Source organism: Zingiber officinale, chromosome 3A (genome assembly GCF_018446385.1).
Source record: "Zingiber officinale cultivar Zhangliang chromosome 3A, Zo_v1.1, whole genome shotgun sequence".
NCBI lineage: Eukaryota > Viridiplantae > Streptophyta > Magnoliopsida > Zingiberales > Zingiberaceae > Zingiber > Zingiber officinale.
The window spans coordinates 114,115,774-114,128,169 of NC_055990.1; positions in this window are offsets into that span (position 1 = coordinate 114,115,774).

Here is a 12,396-nt window from a genome sequence, read left to right on the forward strand (position 1 = left end):
CTCGAAGGCCCGCTGTCCTTGACCGCTTTCGGTGGGCAACAACTATAAATTTGAACTATTACAAGCTAGAAGCAATTACAGTTAAGAGCAAATAAGAAAGTTTTACCAACGAACAAGAAAGTATAAGAGCGTTGGAGGTTTAGTTAGTTGTTGTAGTAGAGCGTTGTTGAAGCGTACGGAGCACACGAGAGCACAAGACTTCTGTTCGGAATTCGATGATCTGAGCTGTACCTCGAGGCCTCATTTTATAGCTCTGCAAGGTCTGATCCAGATCCCCAAGTCTCAGGATCAGATTTGACCCGAAGTGGATCGGTCAACCGATCCTCACGTTCGGTCGACCGATCAGATGATCTCCACCTCATCTGATCCGTCCATCCGTCGCTCCGCTTCGATCTGGTCAAACTTTATCCCTGGGATTGGTCGACCGATCCCAATGTTTGATCGATCGATCAGTCTCCTCTGACCCGCACACCTCGGCTTGATTCAGTCGACACCTATCCCAGGTTCGGTCGACCGATCCCGAGGTTCGGTCGACTGATCCCTGGTCGAACCTGGTCCAACTTCTAGAGATCTGATCTGGTAGCTTGGAGGTTCGGTCGACCGATCCTAAGGTTCGGTCGACCGATCCTAAGGTTTGGTCGACCGATCCCGGTTAGTACTAACCCTGCACAAAAGTATTAGTTTCCTGCAAAACAGAGTTAGAACACAAACGATAATATATAAACAAATGTATTGACAGCCTTCGGACTGTCCGGGTCTGACTTCGGGTTTTCGACCGGAAACCCTAGGTCGACCCAACGCCTACTGCTCCCTCTATGAGGAACAAGTCCTCACCTACTCCACTCAGGAGATTTACCTGATGTCAGTCCGGTCCTCCAGACCGACTGGACTTTCCGCCTAGGGTTGCCACCCCCTAGGGTTTTTCTCCACCTAGGGTTACCACCCCCTAGGACCTAAGGTTACCGCCCCTTAGGGTTTTTCTCCTTCACCTAGGGTTACCACCCCCTAGGACCTAAGGTTACCGCCCCTTAGGGTTTTTCTCCTTCACCTAGGGTTACCACCCCCTAGGACCTAAGGTTATTGCCCCTTAGGATTTTCCACCTGCCTAACCGCAGTTAGGACTTTCCTGCACACTTGTTTAAGCTCATTAGATAACAAAACAACTTAACTTGAACCCTTTGACATAAACAAAACACCGGTTCAATCGTCGGATGCTTCCCGCACCAACAATCTCCCCCTTTTTGATTATGACAACACAGTTCAAAGTTAAGTAAAAGTATGACAAAATTTAAATATGAAATTATTAAGAAATTTAAACATGAGCATGAATGTAAAAATTTGTAAGACTTATACTCCTCTTTATGTTTAAATTCTTAATTTCTTTAACTTTGACTTTTCTCTCCCCCTTTTGACATAAATCAAAAAGAATATCAGGAAGAGAAAAGAATAATTAGTTTAAGCCCCCCCTGAAGAGTAGCCATTATTTAATGTCTTAGTGTTTCAAACAGAATTGTTTTACTTAAATTAGGAAATACCTTGGAAAATACTTAGTGTTTTCAAAAAACTTAGCAAAATTTAGCATTTGAAAATCATTACTTTGGTAAACACTTAGCTAAATTTGAAAAGCCTTTTGTGAAAAAAAATATTTAACTTAGTTAATTTTGAAAAAGGCTATAGAAGTCACTTAGCTAAATTTGAAAAGAAGTTTTAGCTAAATTTTAACAAGTCTTTTGAAGCTCAATTTGAAATGGTTTTGAAAATACTTAACTCATTTTCAACAAAAATTAGCTAAACTTAATCTTTTGAAACTAATTGTTGTTTGAAAAAATGAGTTATATAAAAAAAAAAATTTGACAAAACACTTAAAGGTATATATATATTTAAAAAAAACTTTGCTTGAGTATTTAACTTTAAAAGGATTTTCATAAAAGCTTAACTTAAGTACTTAGCTTTGAAAAACAAACTTAAAGGATTTGGATAATTTTAGTGCTTAGTTTTGAAAAATGATTATCTGAAAATCCAAGCTTTTAAATTCAATATCACATCTATCATAATTTTTTATTTTAAGTCAAGTCAAAAAAAATTTTAAAACCAAGTCAAAGATAATTTTTTAAAACCAAGTCAAAAATAATTTTTATTTTACAAGAGAACTAGCTTGAAAAGAAGAATTCACTCCCCCTTGATTAATGTTTTAATAAATTCTTAGGTTCTTATAGTCCAAGCATGTGGCAACTTATTCACCTTGTCTTGATCAGGTATCAGAGCCCTAAAGTGTAAGCATGCTTAAGCTTAACATTTCCTTCACCAACTGTATAACCGTTAGCTACTTGCTGATTGCCTAGAAGGCAACAACTTTCACTTGGTTAGTCAAGTAAAGTCATTTAGTCCAGTTAGATTTGACTAAGGCTGGAAGACTTGACTTGATTACTGTTAATAAAGTATTTAACGCCCAGACTCATATTGATGCACAGTAATAAGCATTCTTGAGTCCAGGCTGTACCCTATGCATCTCACACCATTCTATATTTTACAAACACAAGCAAGGTATATGTAGGTGTTTGTGAGATGCTCTGGCTTAAATCTAGCGGAACAAGATTTCTAGGGTAGATCCTAGTCTAAGTCATATTTTTGAAAATTCTAAGAAAATGGGATTTTAAAATCATTATTTTTCCTAGATTTTTAAAAGAATAAAAGAACGAGTTTTGAAGTAAGACAGTGAGTTTTGAAAATTAATATCTATTCTACCCAGCACATTCCTATTTGCCTTCTAAGTGAGCTGAACTCAAGTTCAGGTAAGGGCTTTGTGAAGATGTCAGCTAGGTTTGATTTTGACTCAACATAGTTGAGTTCAATATCACCCTTAGCTACGTGATCCCTTACAAAGTGATGTTTCACTTCTATATGTTTAGTCCTTCAGTGATGAATTGGATTTTTTTGTTAGATTTATTGAGCTTATATTATCAATTGAGATTTTAGTTTTATGATACTCCAGTTGATAGTCTTTAAGGGTATGCATCATCCATAGCAACTGAGATGTGCATTCACCTAAGGCTATATATTCAGCTTCAGTGGTAGATAAAGCAACACAGTGTTGCTTTCTACTTGACCAACTTACTAGCCATTGTCCTAGAAATTGACAGCTACCACTTGTGCTTTTTCTATCTAGCTTGCATCCAACATAGTCTGAGTCAGAGTAGCTGTTTATGTCAAGGGTGCCAGATCTAGGGTACCATAGTCCTACATTTAGGGTTCCCTTAACATACCTAAGGATTCTTTTGACAAGGGTTAAGTGAGACTCTTTTGCACAAGGTTGATATCGTGCACACATACCTACTGCAAAAATAATGTCTGGTTGACTTGCAGTTAGGTACAGTAGACTTCCTATCGCACTCCGATAGTATTTCAAGTCTACTGATTTACCTTCTAGGTCTGAGTCAATTTTAGCATTTGAAGCCATTGGTGTATTGATTATTTTTGAGTTTTCCATGCCAAATTTTCTAATTAATTCCTTAGCATATTTAGTTTGATAAATGTAAATTCCATCTTTAGTTTGCTTAATCTGTAAACCTAAGAAGAAATTAAGTTCTCCTACCAGACTCATTTCGAATTCATTTTCCATAAGTTTGGTGAATTCTTTTAGAAATTTAGAGTTTGTGGAACCGAAAATAATATCGTCAACGTAAATTTGGGCTATAAAAATGTCATTTTCTAAGGTTTTTATGAAAAGGGTTGGGTCTATTTGACCTTGGTTAAATCCTTTTGATATTAAGTAATTGGACAGACGTTCATACCAAGCCCTAGGTGCTTGTTTTAGTCCATATAGGGTCTTTTTTTAATTTAAAGACATAATTTGGTTGTTCTAAGTCTTTAAATCCTAGGGGTTGCCCTACATACACTTCTTCTTTAATAAATCCATTTAAAAATATGGATTTTACGTCCATTTGAAATAGCTTGAATCCTTTGTGTGCTGCATAGGCTAGCAACATCCTAATGGATTCAAGTCTTGCTACTGGAGCATAGGTCTCATCATAATCTAACCCTTCTACTTGATTGAATCCTTTAGCTACTAACCTAGCTTTGTTTCTAACTATTTCACCTTGATCGTTTAATTTGTTTCTAAAAACCCATTTAGTGTCAATTATGGATTTGTTAACTGGTTTTGGCACTAATTCCCAGACCTGATTTCTTTCAAATTGGGCCAATTCTTCTTGCATTGCTAGAGTCCAATCTGGGTCTGGTAGGGCTTCTTCTATGGTTTTGGGTTCGATATTTGAAATCAAGGCTATTTGGCTCTGGTTTCTATAAGATGATCTAGTTCTGACTCCTACAGTTGGGTCACCCAAAATTTGGTCAGATGGGTGATTTGTGCTTGTTCTAGTTGGTCGTATATCATTTGAGTTAGTGATTTGTTCTTCAGATTCAATAGGTTCAGGTTGAATTTCGTCATCTTCTCTGTTTATTGGGTTAATATTTTCTGTATTTTCAGTTTCATTTATTGTGTTGGGTAACTTATTTTCTTCATCAAATATTATATTTATTGTTTCTTCTACTTTTAGGGTATTTTTGTTATACACTCTATATGCTCTACTAGTTGCTGAATATCCTAAAAATATTCCCGGGGTTGTTTTTGATATAAATTTCCCTAAGTAGTCTTTAGTGTTCAAAATGAAGACTTTACACCCAAATACTTTTAAATAGTTTAAGTTGGGAATTTTATTATAATAAATTTCATAGGGTGTTTTATTTTGAAATTTGTTAATTAAAATCCTATTTTGAATGTAACATGCTGTACTAACTGCTTCAGCCCAGAATTGATTAGATAGTTTATATTCGTTTAACATGGTTCTAGCAGCTTCTTGTAGAGTTCTGTTTTTACGTTCTACTAAACCATTTTGTTGAGGGGTCCTAGGGCAGGAGTATTCATGTTTGTATCCATTTATTTCACAAAATTCAGTAAAGTTCTGATTATCAAATTTTCCTCCATGGTCACTTCTTATTCTTTTAATTTTAGTGTCTTTTTCATTTTCTGTTAATTTGTAAAAATTGCTAAATATTTCAAAGGTTTCATCTTTTGTTTTTAGAAATTTTACCCAGGTAAACCTGGAGAAATAATCTATTATAACTAAGCAATACTGGTTCTTGCTTAGTGACTTGGCTCTGTGTGAATCAAATAGGTCTAGGTGAAGGAGCTCAAGTAAACAAGTAGTTTTACCTAGATTGGTTGACTTGTGGGTTGACTTGGTTTGTTTTCCTTGTTGACACGCATTACAGATTGAATTTTCAATAACTTTTAATTTGGGCAATCCTCTGACTAGTCCATTTTGACTCATTTTTGAAATGAGTCTTGTGTGAGTGTGACCCAATCTCCTGTGCCACAACTCAGTTTCCTCTTGTTGTGTTAGAAAATACTTTATCGAGGGTGTTGATAGATAAATGGTGTAGACATTATCTTTCCTTGTGCCCTTAAGTATGATTTTTGGATTATCAATATGTTTGACTATACATTCGGACTTGGTAAAATTAACTGAGTAACCAGTATCGCATAATTGGCTTATACTTAATAAATTAAAATTAAAATTTTCAACTAATAACACTTTTCGAATAATAAAATCGGAGTTAAGTTCGATATTACCTTTTCCGATTACTTTCAATTTTCCATCGTTGCCGAATGCAACTGATCCTAGGTTCTTTAGTTTTAGCTTAGTGAACTTCAACCTATCTCCAGTCATATGTCTGGAGCATCCACTGTCCAACACCCATTGATCCAATTCCTACACATAAAGTAGTTGATGGATCAAAAGACAGTTTGATTGAAGTAAGTCCTTAATTTTGCATCCTACCCAATCTGAGTTAATAATTAGTTAATTCTATTGAAGAATATTTTTTTTTTGGAAAATGTTTAAGTTTGAAAAATATTTTAAGTTAATTTTTTTTTAATTTGAAAAATATTTAAGTTGATTTTAATTTCTTAGTCATCTCACCCGATCTAAATTTTCAATCAGGGACTCCTATAATTTTTGTGAGATGAATTGAGATTCAATTTTAGGAGTATGTTTAACTTTATGTTAGATTCAGATTTAGCTTTGGGTTCAACAAGTAAGCATTCTTTGGATAAACTTCTGGGCTATGGTGAGTCACAAGGAACTCATTAAAGTAACCATGCCTTCGATATTTTCCAAATAGTCCTACCCATTGAACTTAATACTAAACCTTGGTCTAACTAGTTAGGATCCATTTAAGGGTAGCTTCGGTCAGTTCCACTTGGCCAAATGCACCAGGTCGAAGCCATATCTTCCTAGACATGCGATGCCCAAGCTTCCCTAACGTACTATCATCCAAAAACTTCACCAGTACCGTGGGTCAAGTTAAACCTAGCCTATTTTATCTAACTTAAATTATCCTGCCGGGTAGTCTACTCTTGTTTACCCATTTCGGGTAGATTAAGTTTGGTTACCCAGTCGGGTAGCTTAGTTGCGGGTGCCAGCTATTCTGGATCCTCTTTCTGTTTTCAATTGAATTTCAAATGTTAAGTTTAATTTCAAATTTTGATTTAATTATTTTTTTTTAAATTTTAATTTCGAATTTTTAATTTGGAATTTTTTAATTGAGTTTTTAATTTTAATTTCGAATTTTTAATTGAATTTTTAATTTTAATTTGGAATTTTTTTTAATTGAGTTTTAATTTTAATTTTGAATTTTAATCGTTTTAGCTCCCCCAGGATCATAGCCTCGATATGGTCTATCGAGGTAATGTATTTGATCCTTGGGAACCCAATATTGTCCGAGTCAAACTTGATTGATCAGGTTGGACTTGGCAACCCATGCTTGGACCATTTTTCTATTTGTTCTTTGTATGAGAGATAAATATGACTTATATTTCTTTTTAGATTTGTATCCTAGTCCAGTTCTATTGTAGATTGCCCTTTGTGTTCCAAGAATCAAGTCAAGATTCTTGGATCCCAGGGAAAATCGTTCTAAGGTTGTCTTCAAATCCTTGACTTGACTTTTCAGGTTAGAATTCTCTTCCTCAAGTTTTTGAGCTTGAGTTGAGGTTCCAGTCTGAATTGGATCAGTCAAGGATTCGTTATTTGTCGTTTCTTTAAGGAGTGTTACCTCCTTTTGAAGCGACTTGATTCGAATTTTGGACTTAGCTACTTTATGCATTAAATAATTAATTAAGCTATATAAGCGATTTTTACTTACAGAGGGGTTTGGCCATTCGGAAACGGATGCGGATCCGTGGCTTCTCTCGGACTCAGCTTCTGATTCGTCCTCGCTTCCGGATTCGTTGTTGTAGTCCTGGGCTGTCAACGCAAGAAAGTTCGTTTGCTCGAGTTCTTCATCGTCGGATTCCTCGGAAGAAGACTCATCCCATGTTGCCTTCAATGCCTTCTTTCTCTTTGGTTTCTTTGGATCCTTCTGGTTCGGGCAGTTTGCCTTGATGTGCCCTTTTTGATTGCAGCCGTAGCAGGTCACTTCGAATTTGACCTTCAAGCTTGGTTGGGCTTCTTTGGACTGGATAGCTTTTCTGACATCCTTTTTGTTGAAGCCCTTCTTTTTGCAGAGTTTCTTTACCAGGTTGACTATTTCGGTTGTAAGCTCATCGTCGTCTTCCGACTCTGGTTCTTCTTCTGACTCAGGTTCGGTTCTGCGCTTCATCTTTGATTCGCGCATTCTTCCTGTTCCTGCAACCAAAGCCAACCCTTTCTCGGTCGGGTGTGCATTAGTCTGTTCATGAAGTTCAAATTCTGCAAAATGTTCATCTAACTTGATAGTAGATAAATCCTTAGAAACCTTGTAGGCATCTACCATGGATGCCCACAAGGTGTTCCTCGGAAAGGCATTTAAAGAATACCTTATGATGTCCCGGTTATCTACCTTCTGTCCAATTGCATGAAGACCGTTGAGCAGATTTTGAATCCGAGCATGGAGTTGGGCAGCTGTCTCACCTTCCTGCAGTTTGATATTAAACAATTTATTGAAAATTAAGTCTCTTTTACTTACTTTGGTGTCGAACGTCCCCTCGTGAAGTTCAATGAGCTTATCCCACATCTCCTTGGCACTGCTGAAAGGGCCGACGCGGTTGAGTTCTTCTTTTGATAGGCCACACTGGAGGGTGCAGGTCGCCTTGGCATTGGCTTCCACCTTCTTAATAAGAGATGCGTCCCAGTCCTCGTATGGTAGTGGTTTGCCGGCGCTATCAGTTGGTAGTTGGAATCCGGTTTTGACAATCATCCAGACTTCGAAATGAGTCTGGAGATATGCCTCCATCCGACCCTTCCAGTACCCGAAGTCGTCTCCAGTGAATAGCGGGGGATGGGTCGTACTGTAGCCTTCTTGAAGGGCCATTTTAGGTCAACTAAAAAAAAATAAACAACAAGGAAGTTCCAGGACTTGGTCCTGGCTTAGTAGTACGGTATAAAAAAATAGACCACAAACTCGGGTGGTGTTGCACCAACCTCGAGCAGAAAGCCGAATCGAGAAGATAATTAGAATATAGTTATAAAGCCAAATTCTAATTGACTCCGAAAAAAAAACTGAAAATACCACGACAAATTATTTTGAATGGTGGTTGCACCGATTCAAAATGACCCCGCTCTAATACCAATTGATGGATCGAAAGCGCTAGTGTAAAATACGACAACAAAATAATAATTAAAAATAGGGTTATTTGACAAATAATCTTATTAGATTTTTCGGGAATTTTTAGAAATTTTCTGGGATTTAATCGGAACTCGTATGACGTGTTTTGAGGGGACAAAATTATAGGTTTTGGAAAAGGTCCGTTTGGAATACCCAAATATGGCAGTTGATTGAGGAATAAACTTAGGTTTAATTTATCTATGCCTAAGTTTATATTATAAAAACCTAAGTTGCCATGCCCTAGAATCCTCACACGCGCGCCTCTCCCTCTCCCGCTCGCGATCCCCTGCCTAAAACACCGCCGACCCCTCTTCCCTCTTCGTTGAGCTTGCGACGTCGTGCCCTAGCCAACTCGGTGCCGCTTCCTTCCTCCGTAGCTTCTTCCCTTCTCTCCTGAGCCACAGCCGAGCCTCTTCCTCTCCTTGTACGCAAACACCACAGCAGCCGGCAACCCTCCTCCTCACGCGGGCACTCGCCGCCGAGCCAAGGCAACCGACCCCTCTTCCTCACGTGGAGGTATGCCCTAACTGATTTGGTAGGTAGAATTTCCCTTGTAGGTATGAGATAGGGTTTTCTTTAGGTGGGCAAGTACTCTTCGGATTTGAGGGTATGAGTTCATTGAGGAAAGGATCGATAGCTAGGAGAAGAGGATAGGTTGTCTTGAGGTAATTGTCTTCCTGATTGAGTCGTCATTTGAGGTTTGTGATGTTCTCGCTATCTTGTCTGTTCTTGCCTTCTCGTGATTTCAGTGGATTAAGCTTTCTCGTTTGAATCGGGTTTTCCTTGCTTGGAGTTTTTCGTGATAGTTCATATGTGGTAGAGTCTGTGGTTGAGGTTTTAAGTCTCGATTGCAGATGCTGCTTCTCAAATTGCTTATGAAATTTGAGTTGATTTTGAAGGTAGGTGTTTAATCGATGAGGTTCTGATATACTAAATCATAATGGATTTGTGTGGATTCAACTCGATCTTGTGCTATTCTTGAATTTTGGCAGAATTTCTATGTAGGGTTGTTTCCTCAAACAGTTGTGGTTTTGTGCGATCTCAATTTGGTGTTGCTGCACTCCTTTGAATTGCTATGAATTGTTGATGTTTACGCCATGAGTCCTGATGTTCTTGCTTCCTTTCTTTACTAACACTGAAATGCTGTATAAACTTGGAATGTTTTGGATTTCTCCATGAGGTTGTTTTGGATCGGTGTAGTGCTATTCAATTTTTGTTTTGAAGATAGTTGTGGAGTGCAGTTCTGCTTTCCTTTGTTTCACAGCAATTGATGGGCTTTAAGCTTTAATCGGTGAATCTTTGGGTTCTTATGGGATCTTAAGTTTCGGGTCGAAAGTTTTGTTTTTTTTTGAATCGCTATGAAAGCTGCGGATGTTCTATTCAGGAATTAAGTTGTGAATTGAAGTTTTGATTGGATGTTGTGTCAGGTTTTCGTTGCGGCGTTGTTTTGGTATAGTGGATTTGATTTCTATGTTGAGTTTAGTTCTTCAAGATAACTTTAACCTTTTGGATAGATTTGGGTGAATCGAGATTCACAATTGGATTAGGATTTTTTTTCCCTAATTAAGTTGGGTTTTCGGTTTAGCTAGTGTCGTTATGAAATTAGCTAAATTGTACATCATGTGATTTGCAGGATGTTGATTGAAGACGATTGACACGATCTGCATATAAAGGCGGGTACTTCTTGCTTTATTTTCTTTTAGTACTTTGACCTTAGTGCATGAATTATTTTGGATAAGGACTGTTTACCTTGACTCCACTCTTACTTTCCTGCGCTTGATACTTCCACGCAATCTTTGTGAAATTCGTTTCTATATCCATACAGTCTCTTTTTTTTGTCTACGACCCGTAGCAGATACTAAATATCATATTTGTATGCTTTAACTATTGTTTGTTTATGTACCGTATTGAGCATGCTGGCTTCATGTAGCATACCTATTTCTGCTTATATATATATATGATGACTGTTGCATTGTTCGCATCATGTCATTGCATGCATGCCGCATCCTCGGCCACTCGAGAGAGTGGTAGCTGGAGTTGATGCCGCTTGTCCTGTCATGCCGCACTCGGCCACATGTGTGAGTGGTAGCTGGAGTACGAGCAGCAGGGACCCCATAGCAGATGTGGCTAGTTAGCTACCGTGCAACTGTCCCCTCGGCCACTCGTGTGGGTGGTAGCTGGAGTGGTGTACAGTCTGTCACTGACCCGGCCTCTCGACCATACAGGGGTCATGGTGCGGAGAGGTGGGCGGGAGTGGCCATCCATGCATACGCTGTTTGTTATTATTCTTGATTTGGCTATTGTTTATATATGCTGTTATTGCTTATTTATTGTGGTTGTTCACGTATGCTGACATGTTTACTTATGTTGAGATATATTCTCATTGTAGATGTTTAGATACTGGTTTATTCATTAGAATGTGGTATATACCTTGCTTTAGCAGGTTAGTATCAGTTTTGACCTGTTTTACCTAGCCTAGGATATGGTTTCTGGTATGAGCACTTGTTTTGATTCTATTTTAGTATCTGCTATTTCTATTATGAGACTGTACTCCTTTTGGGTATTCCCTATTGGTACATTATGTTCATGCACTATCTTTCTTTACCCGCTGAGTTCCAATACTCACCACCTCGCAAAATGGTTTTCTATCGCCAGGTAACCGGTAGATGAGCCATGGATGCTTGGAGAGATGTCGGCTGCCAGTCCCACATCACACTCGAGGATAATTTTCTTGTTTGGTTTTAGTATTGTTTGGATGATATGTTGATTTTGTGTAATTTGCTTTTCAATGAGTCGATGTAAATTTTTGGAGTCTAGTCTGGTGGTTGCAGACATTTTTGTTAGTGCCGTTGTTAGTTTTACGTTCGTATTATTTTATGTCTTCCGCTGTGCATGTTTCCAGTCGTGTGGGTTGTTTTTATTCATTTATGTCCAGCCATATTGGTTGTGTATATTAATTGCGTGGTCATATAATTTCTATTGTATATATATTCCAGCCGAGTGTGGCTGATGTATATTTTGTATGTAGTAATATTTCATATTGTCCGCCGTACAGAGGAGGTGCTGCCGAAATTTCTTCGGATAGAGACTCCTCTGGGGCGTGACAATTTAGTGGTATCAGAGCTAGGTTCGAGTCAAATGTTGTGTTTTGTGTTTTGAAATTTCGATCTTCTTTCGATCTATGATTTTCGGTATTCCGACTGTTTTGTTTTCCCTGTGTAAGTGATGCCTCGATGTGACCCTCGAGTTGTGGGACCAGGCAGCGGCAGATATCTCCGAGCTATAGGATGTAAGTGGTCTACTGCTAAATCATTTTCCTTGCCTACTTATTATTAACAGGAATGGCACGAAAAGGGTCGACTGCTATGCATCACCGTGGACAAGGTCGACCACGAAAACAACCCATGGTATCGATGGGCCCCGAACTTGCTGGCCAAGAGACGGAGTTTACAGGAAACCCGAATGAGGTTGATTCAGGTAGTAGTGATCGGAATCCTCCAACCTCTACTAGGGAGCATGAGTTACGGACGCCGGGAGTACCACCTTCTATACCTGCTCCAGACACTACTGGTTGGGTGATGGATAGAGCCCGAATACCCTTGTTGGCGAAGTCTGTGAAAGATCGAACTACTCTTTTCCATGGGGGTGCTGACCCTTGGGCGGCTCGTAGCTGGTTGAAGAACTTAGAGGGCACATTTTGGTACATGAAGTGTACAGATGAAGAGAAGGTGGAGTTGGCTGCATATCATCTTC